Here is an 18,938-nt window from a genome sequence, read left to right as displayed (position 1 = left end):
AGCTTCAGGGGCGTAAATTTTATCTAACAGTAGGGGGGGACGATAAACATGAAATTTCTCAAGAGCAATTTTTGAAGGGGACACAAATAATATAGCCAAAATCGTACTTGTAAGGATATGTGTACCACAAAAAAAAAAAAAAAAAAAAAATTGTGCTTATTTGGCGTTTTGGTGCACTGAATAATTATCTAATGTCCGTTTTTCTTTTCTCTGTCATTTTATCTGACCAACAACACAAAGCAATAGTTGTTTAAATATGAGTAGGTTCACCACATAGTCATATTATTTAAAATTATCTTGCATCCTCCACATAGTATTTTATACTATGATATTCAGATCTTTAGATATTCAACTGCAGCAAGCCCTCTGATCTGCCACTTATTATCATATTGAGCAAAACCCAACACAGATCTGACAGAGCGCCGCGCGCATATACTTTAGATTTAGAATTAGCGCCAATTCGAGGGTGGGTTGCTTGAATTATGGGTTCATTAGCCTATTATTCTTAATGAAAAACACAGCAAGAAAACAGTACAATGACACACTCCTTTAAATAGGCACTTTTACATTTCGCTTTGAAACCAAAACTTCCGCGATCATCTTGTCTGTTAGCTGTTTGCTCTAATGATGAATGAAATCTGACTCTCGTTCGGCTCGTGCTGCATTGAGCAGACACGTTCAGTTTTTAATTGTTGTGTCTGTTCTCTAACTAAACAAAATTATTTTATTACTATAAAAATGAAAACAACGGTGGCCCGGGGCGGTGCCGCGGTGGGGAAGTGACGCTAACAGTGTTTTGCCTAATCTGTATTAAAGAGAAAAGAGTCACTTCATCTGATGTTTAAAGTGAATAAAATAGTATTGACAGCTTACTGGAGTTTCACAACTGCTGTCTGAAGAGCTTTGTTCTCTCCCCAAACTTGTGGTGGTAGTTTTTTTTACGTTCAATGGGTAACGTTAGTTGAGGTGCGCGGTGGATCAAACCACTGTGGGGCAAGTGGGAGGGGGGACTCAAAATGTTTCTAAACTTAAACGCATTTTTTGTCCCGTTTGCTTTTGTATTGTTTTACTACTTACACATTTATTTTAAGTATATATCATTATATTATTTACAATACTCAGCATGGTTTTTAGGGGGGGGACAGCCCTCAGATTGGGGGGGTCCTGTCCCCCCCGTCCCCCCCATGATTTACGCCCCTGATAAGCTTCACATAAGGCAGTTTTTGCATTAATATCTAAATCTAATTTTTTTTCTTTTTTTCTCCAACTCGTTGTTGAAATATAATCATTTAGTGGCTGTAATTTTCATGACAGGTTTATTTAAACATACATTAAATAAACAAGACATCACTAACAGGCTAAGTGGAATATTATGAATATATATAGGCTAATATAACGAATATATAGGCTAATATAGTGCATGTATTCAGTGAAAGAGTTAATCTCTCTAGTGAACTCTCAGCTGTGGACACTGAATGACTTCTGAGGTAAATGTGATTCTACATGACATTTTTTGTTTACAAGCTGTTTTATTATCTTTCCGCGGTTGAAACACCGATGGTGCGATTACACAACATATGATACGTTTCAATAAGTTGTAATGTATCCTCAACATACCTTTAGATATTCATTTCTTTAGGAGGAGATGATCGCGTTCACTCGCGCGCTGCCGCTTGAAGTTGAACTGATACGTGTCTCTCTGTCACGTCACATAATAGAGCGTTAAAACGGCATTTATCGTTTGAATTTCGTGATAAAATGGACTGAATACTTAATATGTTCGTGTGGGAACTCGGATTTAAGTGTGTTCCGCGCTTTAAACAAGCCGACTGTTAACTGTTATAGATTGCATTCATAACCGTTCGGTACACGCGCGCACCATACCGAAAGCCCGAAACGTTAGTTCGTCTGTCCATGTAATTTTCAACCGATTTATGAATAAGAACAGAAAATTACCGCTCCACTTCACATGCCCAATGGAATTTGAACTTGCTTTGCCAGATCACGATTGGTTGGTGTATATACATGACAAACGCGCATTGGTGAATTGTGTAATACTTTAAAGGTCCCATGGCATGGCATTTTTCTATTATTTTATAGTGTTTTCTGAGGTGTACTTATATTATTAGTATGATTTTTACATCATGAAATGTCATAATTTAGAAATAAAAGGCATTTTTTCTATACTGCTGTTTGCCCTGTGGCTGAATGCCCTGCTTCAAGAGGCGTGTCTGCTGTGAGACTTCAGTAAAAACGCCCACTGTTGTGATTGGCTGACATCTTTGCATTTTAAATGAGCGGAGGGGGCGTGGTTTAACGAGGCACGAGCAGGCACGAGTCTGCCAGAGAGACGGATGGACCTGTGTTCACTTCTCATCAGTTCTCTCAGCATGTCTCAGTTCAGGGTGAACTGTTGTAGTTACTAGCATATACTTCAGGTTATTAGTTTATTTCTAGTCGGAGGGGCTGTCACTCATGTCAGAAAGTTAGTAACTTTAGTAAATTATGGATCAGCGCTGACTCGAGACGCGAACCGTTTAGAACGATTCAGTCCGATTTGGTGAACTGGTTCGGTTCACTAAAAAGAACCGATTCAAAAGAATGATTCGTTCGCGAACCGGACATCACGGAGACGAAGCGATTGCTAACAAAGTTATTTATAGTAACTACTGAGTTATGAGAGCGCTGTCAGTCAGCGCGAGTTTATTGTGTTTGTATCTGAGAGTTCTGAATAAACACGAGTCCCAGTCACACCGAGTCCTCTTCATCATTATTCTACCAACTTTGTAACACATGCAATGTACCATTACAGCGAGATGAACGAGTTAGTAAGTTTGATTAAAGCATTATTTCTAGATATGTTCCAATCATATGAATAGCGTCATTGACGCGCATTGAGTAACGTTACACAGCGCAAACAAAGAGACAACAGCAGTAATCGAATGTAATCCAGTTTATTGTGGGGAAAGCTGGCTAGCCTAGCCGGATACCCTCACGCTTACCCCCCTTCTGCTTAATCTCACGCCGCGTTTGGTGCCTCCGCTGTGGGCCAGATGCAGTACTGGGGGTCGGGGATGTTGGAGGCCGAGCTTCGGCGTGTGTGAAGTTTATCTCTAAAGATGTGACTGCTGATGTTAAACAGAAAAGACTGTATGCACATTTTAGAACAGATAGACGCGACAAGGACGTACAAAAACACTGACTCACAAGATAGAAAACACGAAAACACCGGTCATGTCGGTCTGTCGGGAGAGAGAGAAGCCGCTGCGTGTCCACAAATAATAAATAATAAGCTACACATAAGAAATCAATGATCACAGATCAGAAGGAACTGAAGAAAGACTTCTGTTTTCATTTGTACATCCAAACACTGAGAAACTGCCAGCGTTCACTCGTTCACAAATAACATTAATGATATCTCGCGCTTGCATGGGCGTGCCAGATTCTCTGGGCGGAGGAAAGGGAGGTAACCGTTCCTGCTTGGACGTCAAACCAGGAGACTTCAGGATTGGCTAGTCTGGCCTGTCATTTTCTCAAAGGCAGAGAGAGACAGCCAGAACTCGGTTTTACACCGATCAACATTTCTATCCACTTGGGGACAATATTCAGGCTAGGGGAACTCATATTAATGTTGAAATACCTCATAAAATGAAAATTTCATGCCATGGGACCTTTAAAATATATAATTTATAGATTTGTAATTAAATCAACACATTAGCTCTGATTATGGATGAAAAAAAAATATTGGTTTACTTTTTTTCCCGCGAGGCCACACACTCTCTGAAAGGACCATATTTGGCTCGAGAGCCGCTTCCGAACAGAGGAAAATCAGCAATCAATCAAAACGCATGCAACCCATAGCAACGCGTTATGGCAACGCCTCAACAGAAATTGTCCGACTTTTGTGCCGTTCGTTACTATTGTATACATTGTCATCAATGTCATGTTATAATAATCACATTTATTTAGTTTTATTGACTACGATATTATCATTGATATTTGTCTGAGAGGGGCACTTTTGATTCATTTTGAAAAAGGGCAGGGGCTCGAGAACCCAAAGCCCCCCCCCTTCTGCATGTGCCTGATGTCTACCTGATTTAATCCATATAATGTAGTTTTGGTGGTATAAATGAATGTTTTTCGGTTGATTTTTGGTGATGACATATTTTTGACTTGAATAAAATCAGTTAATTTAGATTAGTTACCATTTTTTTTAAGTGTGGATAAAAAAAAGTGGGGAAAAAAGTTTTCACTTAACATGAGGGTGAGTAAATAATGACATACAGTAGTTTACCCACAAATGAAAATGTATTTACTCTCATGCCGATCCAAAGACTTTAATTTTCGTAAAAATCAATAAAGGTTTGTTCTTGATTGTCAAGCATACATGTTTGAGCTTCTATTAATCATATTTGTGCCTGGTTTCACCGACAATGCTTAAATCTATTCCCTGACTAAAATGCATGTTTGAGCTGTCTTAACTTAAAGCAACTTTCACTGACATCTAAAAATATTGTTTTGTCTCAAGATGCACACAAGTAGTGTTAAAGGCACATGTAAAATAGCTACTAAGGCCTACTCCTTGATGTGCTCTATGAACAATGCCCCTAAGCTTAGACCTGCTAAATCATATAAAGTGATCATGTTTCTTCAAAACACTTAAATTAAATCACTCAAATCATATGGATTACTTTTACATTGTCTTTATGTATGAGAGAATATTGAAAATATCTCAATTTGTGTTCCGAAGGTGAAGAAAAGTCTTATGGGTTTGGAATGACATGAGGGTGAGAAAATGATGAATGATTGTAATTATTTGAGTGAACTAACCCCTTAGAGGAATAGTTTCCCCAAAATTACCATTAAATACGAATACTCAAAGATTAATTCAGGTGTAACAGTTAAGTTCTGTTTAGTTCTGTTTTATTGTCATGCTATTTTAGGCCCCGTCCACACTTGGAGAAGCTGTATACGTAAAATTTTTGTATCGTATCAGCGTTTCGTCCAGACAGATACAGCGTTTTAGGAGCCTGAAATCGGTATTTTTTCAAACCGGGTCCCAGAGTGGATGAATCTGAAACTGACACCCTTGCGTTTTTGTGTGTACTGCCAATCCGTATATTTTGTGAAACGGTGATGTCATCACACCACGTCCCGCACGGTAAAGACTAGGGCTGAATCCGAAATCGTAAACCCTCATTCATTATTCCCTGCGTCAGTCCACTAATACAGTTCACTTGAAGGAGCGAATGAAAACAAGTGAGTGAATTCGGACATCCGTTGAGTGTATATCGGCTGTACACTTATTATTGCGGTGCAATGTGGGATAGAATGAGTGTACTCGATAGTGTCCACTATGGTTTCGGACACCACTACAAATGGCTGTCCTCTCAAATAATGCCCTATTTGAGGGTATAGGAGGCAATTTCAGATTCAACCTCGAAGGGATACAGTTACGGCCACTGGGCATGCGAACATCAATATTGCGTTATTTAATTACTGTATTTGCATTATTTTAAGGGTAGGTTTAGAGTTGGGGTAGGTGTAGGCGTTAATAAAACACAATCTGGTAAATAGCAAATTTATTTATTGTCACTCACTTCCGGCCGTTGCTGTACCCCTTCTAGCCACCACTCTTCTTCTCCGTTTTTAGTGTATTTCTGTGGCAGAATTACAGCCCCACATACTGGTCTGGCATGTATACTACATTGTTTTGAGTCGGTTTCAGTGGTTTCGTGTGTACGCAGATATTTCTTGAGACGAGGGGAAAAAAAGATTGGATAGGGAAAGCTCTGGCTTCATGTGGATGTGGCCTTAGTTTCCCTGTTTGCCTGTCTGTGTTCCTAATTAGTTTCTATAGTTAATAGTAGTTCTAAACTGGTTTCTGGTTCTGTTAATTACCATTGCCTGTGTATTTAAACCCTTTTATATATTATTCATTTTATACATATATTTTTATACACAATTTTTTTAAACAACGGACTCACCATTTGAGGACCACACAAGGAACTTTTTAGATCTGGCATGCCTCACAACTATCCGGACTGCTTGCTCTGCCTATATGGCAAGCAGGATGAGGCAGAGAGCCATGAGAACGGGGCGAGGCTGGTAGCCAGAGTTTTAATGAGCGTCACCTGCACAACACAGAAGGGGTTGCACCGACTAGTCTGCTAATCGACTAGTCGCTTTAAGCTTGACGTCGACTAGTCGCTGGCCTATAGAGGGCGCGACAGGATAAGGCATTTCCTGACATGCCGGCTGCCAGGTTCTGTTTCCAACAGTCAAAAATGACAAATAAATGCATACTCAGAGAGCTCTGCACAAGACATGTTTCATTATACCATCTGGAAGCTCAAAATTGATCGGGAGAATGCACGCTTATTGTACAGGTCAGTTAATCACCGTTCTAAATGCATGCTGCATTGTAACACACATACACATAGCTCGCACATGACGCGTAGATCGCGTGCCTTACACAAAACCATTCAATAGCGCAGAAATGTATCAACACTGTTCTGTGATTTATCACTAAAATAGCTTAGAAACTGAAAAGTTATAGCATATATTTCTTAGTAACTAAAACTCACAGCTTCACTATTAGTAGAGAGATGCTGGCAAGTAGAATTAATTCACACGCAATCTCTCCTCTAAAGCCCCAGGTATACTTCACTTACCGCACCCGGACGCGTCACGCGCGTAGCCCTGTCCGCGCGTCTTTCAAAGTATACTACACAACGGATGCGCGCGGATGATCGCGTTCGACATATGCGCGGTACATTTTTTTCTATGCTCTACCAGACATCGGAGGGCAGCACTGAGTCCTGTCATCAACGGGACATTTGCTGGGCATGATCGGAGAAGAACTGTAGTGCATTGCAACATAGTTTGGAAGAAACACTGAAGAATCAAAAAATCTTTTTTTTCGAGCGTGTTGTTTTTAAACTGGTCTTTGCACACTCTTCTTCGACGGCTGAACATTGTGCTCAATACTGTGCGTATTGCCACCTAGTGGACTCTTCTGTACTGCTGGCGCATGCGCTGTTGCACGCGGACCGTGTGCAGCCGGCCGCGAGCCCTCCGAATGACGAAAATTACGTCATGCGGGCGGTACACGAACGCAGATGGCCGAAGTATACCCGGGCCTTAATGCATTCATATACATATATATTCATATGTAATCTTTATAGTTCTACTTTTTCTGTATCTGATTCAGAACGAGCAGAAATCTGTGAGCAATATAACGACCCAAAGACAAAAGAACTGATACAAAAGCTGTTGTAGTAGGAGCAATAACCTTATTATCAGCGCTGTGACATATGCCATAGCGGTCCTGTGCACAAGAAAACTCGTGTTCGCGTCAGCTCAAGGTTCAGGGTTATTTGTTTATTAATGACATAATCGCGACTAGTTGACGTCGACTCGACTTTCATCACATATATGTCGACTTGAAAAAATCGGAAGTCGTTCAACCCCTACAACACAGCGGTATCGAGTTTCTCACATAAGAGCTTCGGGAGCATAAAAGGAGATGACCAGGCCTGGATTTTTACGCTATGTTTTGTCTATGTGTGTGCTTTTACTTTTGTTTCATTGTTTGTTTATGTAATGTGATTAAAGTGTTGAACGTTCCCGCCTCCTTCCTCCCTGATCCTTTAACCTCGTTACAGCCTTGCTCAAGGGCACCTAAGTCATTCCCTGGCAATATTGAGAATCAAACTCGCAACCTTTGGGTGAAATGGGTGCTGGTGAGCAATGGGCCCCCCCGCTCACCATCAGCCCCACTGAGGATATCACCTGGACCCAGAGCCCGGCCAGCTGCCTCCCACGTCTCTAACAGACAAAGCACCTGGGCCCACCGCAGACACGGAGAAACAAGTTCCTCAGAAACAAAGACTGAGCCTTTCATCGCCCTGGAGCCTGAGCACGACGAAGAGTCTGACCAGGTGCAAAAGCTGGCAACATCGTCAGTACCAGTGCATGTGCTAGTGGAGTATGAGGGCATGGTGGGAAGCCCCGTCAACACTCCTGCCACCGAAGGTGAGCTGCAGCTGGCCTTTGTAATTTTTTGATGAGGATTTGGAACAGGATTATCCCTGTAGTTTCATGTCTCTGGTTCCACCAGCTCCAAGTCTCCAGTGTCTCCGCTGGTCTCTCTCAGCTCCAAGTCTCCTGTGTCTCCGCTGGTCCTGTCCAGCTCCAAGTCTCCTGCATCTCCACTGATTCCGCCCCCATCCTCCCTCTCCCAACCCCTCTACCAATGACAGCCAGTTCCCCTACCCCTCCTCCGCTGGTTCCCTTCAGTCCCTCGGCTCCTCCTCTGACTCCACTTTACTGCATGGATCTGCCTCGGGTCTTCCTGTCTCCAGCTCCTACTTGGCAAGATGATCCCCTGGCTCCGTCCCCAGCTGCCGAGCCTGTCACTCCACCTTGGCTACTCCCTCCCTTGGCTTCAACCAGAAGCATCATCCTTACTGCTCCAACAGGCGCCCTCGTCCCTCTGGCTACACCTTGGTCAGTTGCTGCTTGTCCTGCGCCACAGACTTGTCAAATATCACTGATGTAAAATCTGCATTGAGGTGTTTTAAACCGTCATATTTGATTTTCAGTGAATATTGAGATTTTTATTCATAAACTATTAAATTATTATAACAATTATTCTTGATGAAAATAATAATTATACTTTATTTTGTATTCAAAATTTCTTACAATGCAACTTTAGAGCTGTGCGTCCTAGACAAGAACACAGGAGAAGTTTCTTCTAGAAATGTGCATCATAGTTTTGGGTTTAAAATAGTTGTAAAAATGTCTGTATGACTCTCCAGCTGGGCCTGCACTTGCTGAAGCACGCACATTTTAGAGACAGTATTATTTAAGTTTGCGTATGGTTATGATCCATAACATTAGTCATGGTCTAAAGCCCCTTATGTCTCTGCCCTGTCTTATAAATTAAGCAGAATCACATAGTGGGTAGCAAGGTAAACAAAGCTTGAAATGTCATGAAATATTTTGTCTGAGTCAAAAATGAATACTCTTCTTATGAGTTAGATGTCATGTCCTGGATTACATAGAGGCACCATATAATGGCATAGTCTTGCCCACTGTGACATTTGTTACACTTTCATTATAGTGCTTAAATAGCAACCTTCAGTACAGTTGTAGCCATTAAAATCACAGTGGTGACATTTCCGAGACACCAATTTCAGGGACGCGTTGTGTTCAGCATTAATAATGTCTATTCCACCATCTGCTACCAAATATATTCAGACCATAATGTGCTGCACTTTCAAAAAAAGAACATAAAATGAGATACATTTATTTGCTTGTCTCTCATAAAATCAGAGAAATCCATGGGTGTATTTTTAGTCTGTGCACAAAAAACAAATACTAAATGTTGCAGTCAGATCCCAGCATCTGAATGGAGATTTACAGTATGGCCAACCACCTCTGATATTTGTTGCTATATCTTTAATTCTAGCTGAAACTTGCATCAACACCAGGAAGATTTTTTTATCAATTTAAAGCTGCAGTCCGTAAGTTTTGCCTCTGTGTCGCCATCTCTGTTTGAAACCTGCAATTGCAGTTATTTGCGGAGTTATCATTTGTATGCGAGTTGTGCGTCGGCGCAGCTCGTCGGCGGATGAAACTAATGTTTTGAGGAGTTTTTGCGGCTGTCAGTCACCGCACCGGTGTAGATACTGTACTTCAGAATCTCAGGTTCTACGTCTTTGACTATAACCTAAATAAAAATGTTCACCGGAAAACATAATCTGAACAAGTAACATGTCTGTCACTTTTGGGAACAAAACATTACAATAAATCACGCTACCAACGGTGATTAAATCTACCGATCCCTCATATAACAAATTGTTAATGTTAACAGCATTAGCATTGTGTGACTGGATGTATTTAGTGTTTATTAGCTTTACCTGTAGATTTCATTTTCTGTACAGTCTAATCTTTTGCTTTTGACTACGGGTGAATCTCCAGTTGTCACTAATGATTGGACCTTTCTGGATTACAATCCGCCATCAAAATGATACATTTAATAACTCCAGCTCCTTTGAGAAAAGGTTATAAATGATCCGCTGAAGAACATGTGGTATACATGCTCCTCAAGTGCGTTACTACTACTAGCCGGACTCTTTCTTTATGTATACAGATGTGATGTAACGACGCAAAGACATGCTTGAATTTCCAGTGGAAATCCACCATACCACTCTACGTAATTATAACACATTATTACAAGCTTACCGTTGTGAATGGGGCTAAGGTAAGGAGATAGTTTTGAATACTGGCTTGTTGTGTACTTGTAAAAAAAAATACAAATTCATTGTCATTTTAACAAAAAAAAAAAGTTACGGTCTGCAGCTTTAACTGTCACAGATTAGTACGGTTCATTACCTGTTTTTCTTGTTCTCAATGGTTTCAAATGTTCTTGTTGAAAGCTGTTGTGAAACACTGCCCCCTGTTCTACAAGCTCCTAAAAACAGGCTCTGTAAAATAACAAAAGGGCAGTCTGTGCACGGTGTCTGCCTCTTCCTCCTTGAAAATATCAGGAAAATGCTCTCAGGGCCACGCCTCTTCATGAAAGAAGCCCCAGGGGGAAAAAATGTCTCCCACAGACATTTTCAGTCACTTTCATTTTTCCATATAAAAGTATTTCTCATGTGCTTTATGCTTAATGGTATTCTTTGAATTCTGCAATAGGCTACATGGTCATTCTAACCGAGAGATCAATTTTGAAGTGGAGACAGACCGTTCCATTTATCATATTTTCTTCTTCATATCAGACAGAGTCAATTTCACACATTCCACTCTTTCAGCAATGAATATTTAAACCAGCAGGTACCACAGAATACCACTACGATCTGTAGACGGACTAGCACTCCATGAACATATGAACACACCACCATACTGACTGAATATAATGATTTAGCACAGAATATACTTGGCAGACAATTGGCTCACTTTAACAGCTGTCTAAGGTTAGGCAACTTGGTAGATCTCAGAATATGTTTGTGGATAATCTATAGCGATAATTAAGAGGAAGTGATTATGTAATTGTAAATCAATAAACAGCAGACTTCAGAATGTGTCTTTTTCCCTGTGGAAAACCTCTTGGAAAAATGCCAGGGTTCACATAAACTGCTCTTCACCTCTCTGTGTATTAAACAATGTTTAATATGTGTTCTACTCACACATCTCAGTACCACTCTGTGCAACATACACTGTTTGAATGAAAATAAAAAACTATAATAATAAAAGCTGTTGAAATTTTAGGTTACTTGAACATTTACAGTGAAAATTGATTTAACAACAATACATGGGATTTTACTTTAAAATACAGTATGTTTTTGGAAGCAAAAGGTATAAATTGCCGTATTAATGTGGAAAATCTATACTAGGCTACTACATTCAAGAATGCAATACACATTGCCTAGTTTGGAAGCAATTGTTAAAATTGTTTTAAGTGAAAAAAAGCAATCATTTTAATAATATTATCATTTATTCTTATTGTTGTTTTTATGTGCATTGGGGTGTTTAAGTTACATTTTATGAGGTTTAGTAAATATATATATATATATATATATATATATATATATATATATATATATATATATATATATATATATATATATATATATATATATATATAGCTATATTCTATTATTTGAATGTTATTATGGTATAATATATGTTTAGCAGTATCATAGATTTTAGTAGTTCAAGTAGATTGGTATATTATTATTTCAATAAATGTTATGTTTATGAACAGTAAAATATACAGTAACCAAATGTCATCCAATAATACCTGAATTTCTGGCAACCACAGCTGTTTTATTTCCCGTAAATGTGACATTTCAATTGCTCAAGTGAGAAAAAAAAAGGTTTTAAACCCTTTTTTATGTATTACAGACAAACCTTTGTCAAAATCCGTTTGTACAAACTGAGAAGCAATGACAAACACTTACCTAAAAAGGTAAATAATCTCTCTGATCATTTCAATCAAACAGTAAATAAATCCAATAGTTTTGTGTAAAACATGCACCTCACCTTCAAGCCATAGGATATTAGGAATGAGCTCTGTTCTTCTGTCCGTTTATATCCACAACTTCTTGATGTTTAGCATCTTTTCCCCGCACAGTGTTAAACTGTCCATACTCGTTTATGCCAGATCGTTCAGTGTTCTCGAACTATTGACGATGCTATAGAATTTTACTTGACTGAATAAAACGTGATTGTCTCTCTAGTGCTGGCCAAAACGTTTTAGATTTCTAGTCTTCTATCTCACTTTAAATGCCAGTTTTAAATAGTTACATTAAGTGCGTGGTGTCAGCAGAAGAGCGCGAATGCCGGGTGCAGTGCCGCTTGTTCAGCGCGCTCAGATCCAGCAGCAGTAACCGTGAGCGCATGGCAGACAGGAGGCGGAGTTGACTGATCTCAACACAAGCGCGTGTTGAAATGCCCAGAGGATCCAACGACAGATGAACACTAAGTACTATACAAACCCAGTTACCGAGCACAAAACTGTCTAAAGTACAGTGACCCCTCAACATAGTTTGGACACCTAAAATACACTGGAAAAAAGCAAGAATGCTATGCATTAGGCAAATATCAACCCATCACCCATGTGACGCTTATTATAATAGCACAAGCATATTGCTCTAACAATATCTATCACATAAAGAAGTCTGATAGGTTTTAAATAATACAACTATTGTTCAAAATTAAGGCAAAATGCATTTGTGACACTTGGTTTTAATATGTTGAGCTAGGATGGTTACAATGCTTCATTCATCCACTAAAAATCACCTGGACACTGCAAAAAAAGATAGCCTAGTCCACTGGTTAATCTGTCACTCCACTGTGAAAAACTGCAATTGTTACTTTAAAGAGATATTTATACCTGATTTAACCCATATAATGCTGTTTTGGTGGTAGCTTTATGTATTTAGGTTGATTCAGCGATATCACATAACAATTTTGACTTGAATAAAGTCGGTTAATTTAGATGTTACTATTTTAGGTTGCATTTCTTCAATGTAGAAGAAGTCTGTATTAGTGGGGTTGTGGAGGAATACTGTTTTACTGTTTGTCTTTATGCTTCACGTGGTAACTTCTAAATAAACTGATTAATGTCAAAACTAGTATGTAATATGACTGAATTAACCTACATTAGATCGCACCAATGAAACATCATATTTTTTAAGCGTTAGATCAAATAACTGTATGTTAGCATTATACAGTCTATGTATATTTTTTCTTATTTAAATGAATGAAGCTCACTCCAACTCTTTTCAAAAACTTGTAAAGCTTCACTGTGGGTATCTATGGCAGATAAAAGCTGTATTATTATACATTATTGCCATCATCTGTCTTTTTGCAAAACTGCCCACCTTTAGAACAATTTACTCCCCTTGACCCACATAATTGCTTTGCTTCAAGGGACTATGAATCAGTTCTCACAGTCAGCAGTACGCCCCCATTTGATGTGTCAATACCTTCCATACCCTGCACACACACACACACACACACACACACACACGTCTGGTTTAATATCTTTGTGGGGACTGTCCATAGACAATTTGTTTTTATACTGTACAAACTTTATATTCTATCCCCTTACACTAACCCTACCCCTACCCGTAATAAAAAAAAACTGGTCCCACTTTATATTAGGTGGCCTTAACTACTATGTACTATGTACTATGTACATCAAAAACTAAGTACAATGTACTTTTTGTGTTCATATTGTATTGCAAAAACACTTTTGCTGATATTGAGGTGGGATACGGGTAAAGTTAGGGACATGTGTGGTGTTATGGGTAAGTTTAGGGGTATAGGGTTAGGTGTAAGGGAAGGGTCAACAGTGTGATTATAGATGTAACTACATAAATTAATTGCAGGTGTAATTACATGCAGGTCATTTTTAAAATGCAAGTACAATGTAAAAACATGTATGTACACATTAAATGCATTGTATCAAATGATTAATTTAAATGTTAGTACATAGTAGTTAAGGCCACCTAACATAAAGTGGGTCCAGAAAAGTTCTGCATTTTTACATTTTCAAAAATAACTCATTCTGTATGATTTATAAGCTTGTTTCCTCAAGGGGACCTCAATTTAGGTCCCCGAAGTGATACAAGTCCCCATGAGTCTATGTGCATTAAGGTTGAAGTCTTCACCGGGATAGAAAAAACATACACAAACACACACACACACAAAGTTTCACTATATCTTTGTGGGGACTCTCCAAAGGCATAATGGTTTTTATACTGTACGAACTGTATATTCTACACCCTTACACCAACCCTACTCCTAATCCTACCATGACATGTCATTGTAGGAATATATATATATATATATATATACAGTATATATACAGTATATATACAGTATATATATATATATATATATATATATATATATATATATATATATATATATATATATAAATAAACATTTAGTATATGTTTATTAATCCATTTCCCTCGTGGGGATGTCTGACTGGTCCCCACAATTTAGGTGATTTCAGGTTTTACTATCCTTGTGGCGACATTTGGTCCCCACGATGCAATATAAACCTGTACACACACACACACACACACACACACACACACACACACAAAGTGATTCATCATGTTGTGGTGTAGCTATCAATGGACAGGGTGCCGGGTACCTTGAGGGGGTGCTGGAAGTGATACTGTAAACACAACCCTGTATCTCCTGTCACAAACATGCACTGGTGTTTATATCACATGTAGAGAGCACACTTTGCATTCATGGAATGTGTTATTGTGTAGGATGATTACTGATTACATTTTGATTTGTATTCATCCACAGCATGTCCGGAATGTAATCAGGGCCCATGCAGTATTCCCATTTCATCATGTAAAATGCATACTATGTGGGCCAGGCATTGTGTATCCAAGCCATGTAGTTTCCCGTGGCACACTCTATGGATCACTGAAATTGATATTTTTTGTTCTTAATATATTCTTGCTATATCTGATAACCTTTTATAAGAAAAATGACTATTCTGTGTCACATACTGTAAGACTGTCAGACGAAGTAGAATCACAGATTTGTTTTTACTGTAAATAGGTTGATTAATTGTATCGGCTCCTTCCATGGTTTCTTGCTCTACTTAACATCGTTTTTTTCCCCCTTTCCGTTGTCGCCTTCGGCTTGCTGACTGGGGGGTTTGTAAAGCACTATTCCTGTACTACAATATGTATTGTAAAAAGAAATATGCAAATATTGAATTGAATTGAATTAATTATACAATTTTTGTCACTACTCTTACGTTTCAGTAGGGTACTTCATTTTACAAAACATTATACTGAGACTCTGGCATCTATACCAAAAGTACAAAGAACATTTTTATGTATTCATTAAGCCAACTGGGAATAACCCACTACAATAACATTCATTGTGTGACACCCATGATATTCACGTCACAAAACACAGGTTTCAGTGTTAAACTTATAGCAACAATTTGCCACAGCTGGAATATTGGCTTGAGTGCACATCCTTTCACCATTTCCTCTTTCTCTAGCACTGAAAAATCCCCAGAGTGCAATTTTGTGTGGAGAAAAAATAGCTTCAAAAATTAACCTTGTACCGTATCAAATTAAAAGATGAATGAGACTCCTGTCAGATGCTAAAACTGTTCAAGGTTGTTCTCCATCAAGAGAAGAAAACAAGCTCATGGTAATTTGGGATGATTCAATGTCATTTATTGTGTCACTCTAATTTAGAGACTGTTAATGCTTCTCATGGGGCACCATGTTCTGTATCTTCACATCTGGACTTGTCCTTGCTTAAAGGTTTAGTTCACTTCAAAATGAAAATTCCCTGATATTTTACTCACCCCCATCTCATCCAAGAGGTTCATGTCTTTCTTCAGTCGAAAGGAAATTAAGTTTTTTGAGGAAAACATTAAAGGGATTTTTCTCCCCATCAAAGACTTCTATGGCAACCAAAATGTTGAAGGTCCAAATCAATGCAGTTTCAAAGGGCTTCGAAGGACTTCAGAGGCTCTGTGCGATCCCAGACGAGGATTTCTTATCTAGCGAAACCATTGGGCATTTTCAAAAAAAATGTTTTAATGAAGATACTTTTTAACCTAAATTGCTCATCTTGCCCTGCTCTGTGACGTGCCAATGATACGTCTGCCTATGTCTTTCCGGCGTGATTGCGCAATCCTTGTCACATCGCAGAGCAGCGCAAGATCAGCAATTTAGGTTAAAAACTATAATCTTTTTTAATTTTTGGGGAAAATTACCCTATTCCTCGTCTGGGATCACGCAGAGCCTGTGAAGTGATTCGAAGCCCTTTGAAACTGCATTGATTTGGACCTTCAACATTTTGGTTGCCATGGAAGTCTATGATGGGGAGATTCTGGAATGTTTTCCTCAAAAAAACGTAATTTCTTTTCGACTGAAGAAAGAAAAACATGAATATCTTGGATTAGATGGGGGGTGAGTAAAATACCAGGAAATGTTCATTTTGAAGTGTACTAATCATTTAAGACTATCTTAAAGAAGTTAATTAGATGAGAATGATATAGATCTCTTTTAATACATACACAGGTTGCTTTTAAATGTTGAATTCTTTCTCTCATCCCAACATGTAAAAATGGCCAATTGGAAAATGTTCAAATTGTGAGATTTCCCCTTATATGTTGGCCCTTATTCCCCTTATATGTTCCCCTTATATGTTATATGTCCCCTTATAAAAGGAAAGAAACCAGACAAAGCTACAACCTAAAGGTCAAATGAAACCCAGAAACCCCAAAACATAATCCCCACATTTTAAGAGTGGCTCATAATGCCACAAGCAATAACAAAAGGTAATACAAGAGGGATAAGGCAATGTATAGAAGTAGAAAGATAAAAGACAGGCCAGAACCATGACGTGGAGACCACGGCTGTGTTGATTAGCTGGTTCAGATGTGTTTAATTAGGATTAGAGCAAAACTCTGCAGTATAATGGCCCTCCAGGAGCAAGATTAGGCACTCCTTTTGTAAGTGAAGTAGCTTAACATTTTGATGCTTAATTGTTTTTTAAATGTATGCATATCTGTTGAGTATATTTGTGATTTTATGGCCTGGGTTCACAGACAAGAATTAAATTAAGCTATAATTAGACTTTTTTTCATTTAGAACATTTAATTAACTTTTATAAATGTGCCTTATAAAATAACATTACTGATATGCATCTTGAGACAAATGGCAGTGCAGGTTGCTTTAATTTAAAACAGCTCAAATGTGGACTATGCACTTCAATTGTTACACACAGGCAGAGGTTGCTAATGTCAATGTGCCAGTGATGGCAACGTGAACTTGTAGAAGAAGACAAATATTCACAGTGTAAAATCTTTTTGGAGCTCAAACTTCACTTCCATTATTTGGAATAGTGCAGCTTTGACAATCTGCTAAAATTGTCCTTTTGTGTTCAACGGAAGAAATAAAGTAATACAGGTTTGGAAGAACACGAGTAAGTAAATAATGACAGAATTTTAATTTATGTGTGAACTATGCCTTGAAATTTTGGTCATGCAAAACGCATACTATTCAGCACCATGGACAGCGCTCATGTAAAGTAGTCAATAACGCAAGTGCAAACAAAAGACTCCCATTGTTTAAGAGGATAAGATCAAGTCTCATAATGAAATGAACACATCCACACTTATAGTTTGCATGTTCCATCATTTTTTCTTTTCTTTTTTTTTAACCAGATCCTGCAGCAAGCTCTTGTGAAAATGAAATACACTGTAGCATTTAAAAAGAGGATTTAATATGAATTAAATGTTACCGGACACTTAACTGCATGTTAATTGAATGAATTATAGATTTAAGTTATATTAAAATTAAATTAACTGAACTTAAGAGGGATTTTGTGACCCACTGATGTAGGACTGAAGTGCAACTTTACATGAATTTTCATAATTACTTCTATCATCTTTGAAATATGGTTAAAGTGTATGCTGAATGTACTAACAATGGTAAACTAAAATATTAAGCTTGTATTTTCAATGTATTGAAATATCTTTATTAATACAGTTTTGTAATGATGAAGGTGCAATGTAGTACATTTAAATATACTAACTTTGAGCAGTTTTTTAAATGTATTTGTAAGATTTGAAGTACACAGGTGCACATTCAATGCAACTAAGCACACTTGTGATACTTTCATCATGCCCCACAACCTTTTGTCCATCTGGCTCCAATGTGACATGTCAGTTGTAATTTGTCCTTGACCTCAACCAATACAAAACATATGTTGAAAGATGAGATACTCATGTTAATTTGCTCTTGACCTCAACCTATATAAAACCTATGTTGAAAGGTGAGATACTCATGTCAAACAGGGTGATGTCTGACAAGTTCAGAAAAAAAAAGAGAGCCAGGTCAAGATGTTTTGTCTTCATTATGTGACTGACAGGGGCTTCTTTGCTTTTTGTTTTTTAAATAAAAGAAATTGACAAAAGACTGTGAACTGTTTTAGAGCTGTTGAAATAGGTGATATGTTGATATAGGATTTAATTAAATTAAATAGGATCCTTAAGATGATGGCAGACATTTATGCAGAGATACACTGTGATGTCACTAAAAAATTCAAGAGCAAATAAAATTTGTATGTGTAGTTTTAAACTCTCTGTTGAACAAACTATTGTTGAATACTAAACATGATGTGATCGACAAGAACAACTGACAGCTACAGTAATTAAATTATAATGGTGAAATGTTAAAATCCTACATAACATGTCGCTTATTAAATGTTTTATCATAATTGACAGTTGTAGATTTCTGTTTTTCACTATGGTTTTTCCTTCGAGAAGATCCACAGGTAAACAGCACAAAGCAAATAATTATGAGATTTCAAAATAGACAGTTTCTACTGTGAACTGCACAACAAAACTATGTAGA

The 18,938-nt window shown here is 38.1% G+C and overlaps 1 protein-coding gene across 1 annotated transcript in view; it reads right to left on the bottom strand.

The window, feature by feature from the left end:
• The window catches only part of drd2b (dopamine receptor D2b), a 140,554-nt gene extending 128,161 nt beyond the window's left edge, over positions 1-12,393 (bottom strand). The window contains exon 1 of the mRNA XM_079816013.1: positions 12,055-12,393. The gene's annotated coding sequence lies outside the window, so the exon portion shown is untranslated. The remainder of the gene's footprint in view (positions 1-12,054) is intronic.
• Positions 12,394-18,938: the final 6,545 nt, after the last annotated feature.

This window comes from Gobio gobio (genome assembly GCF_949357685.1).
Source record: "Gobio gobio genome assembly, chromosome: 4".
NCBI classification, from domain to species: domain Eukaryota; kingdom Metazoa; phylum Chordata; class Actinopteri; order Cypriniformes; family Gobionidae; genus Gobio; species Gobio gobio.
This window is presented reverse-complemented; position numbering and strand designations above follow the sequence as displayed.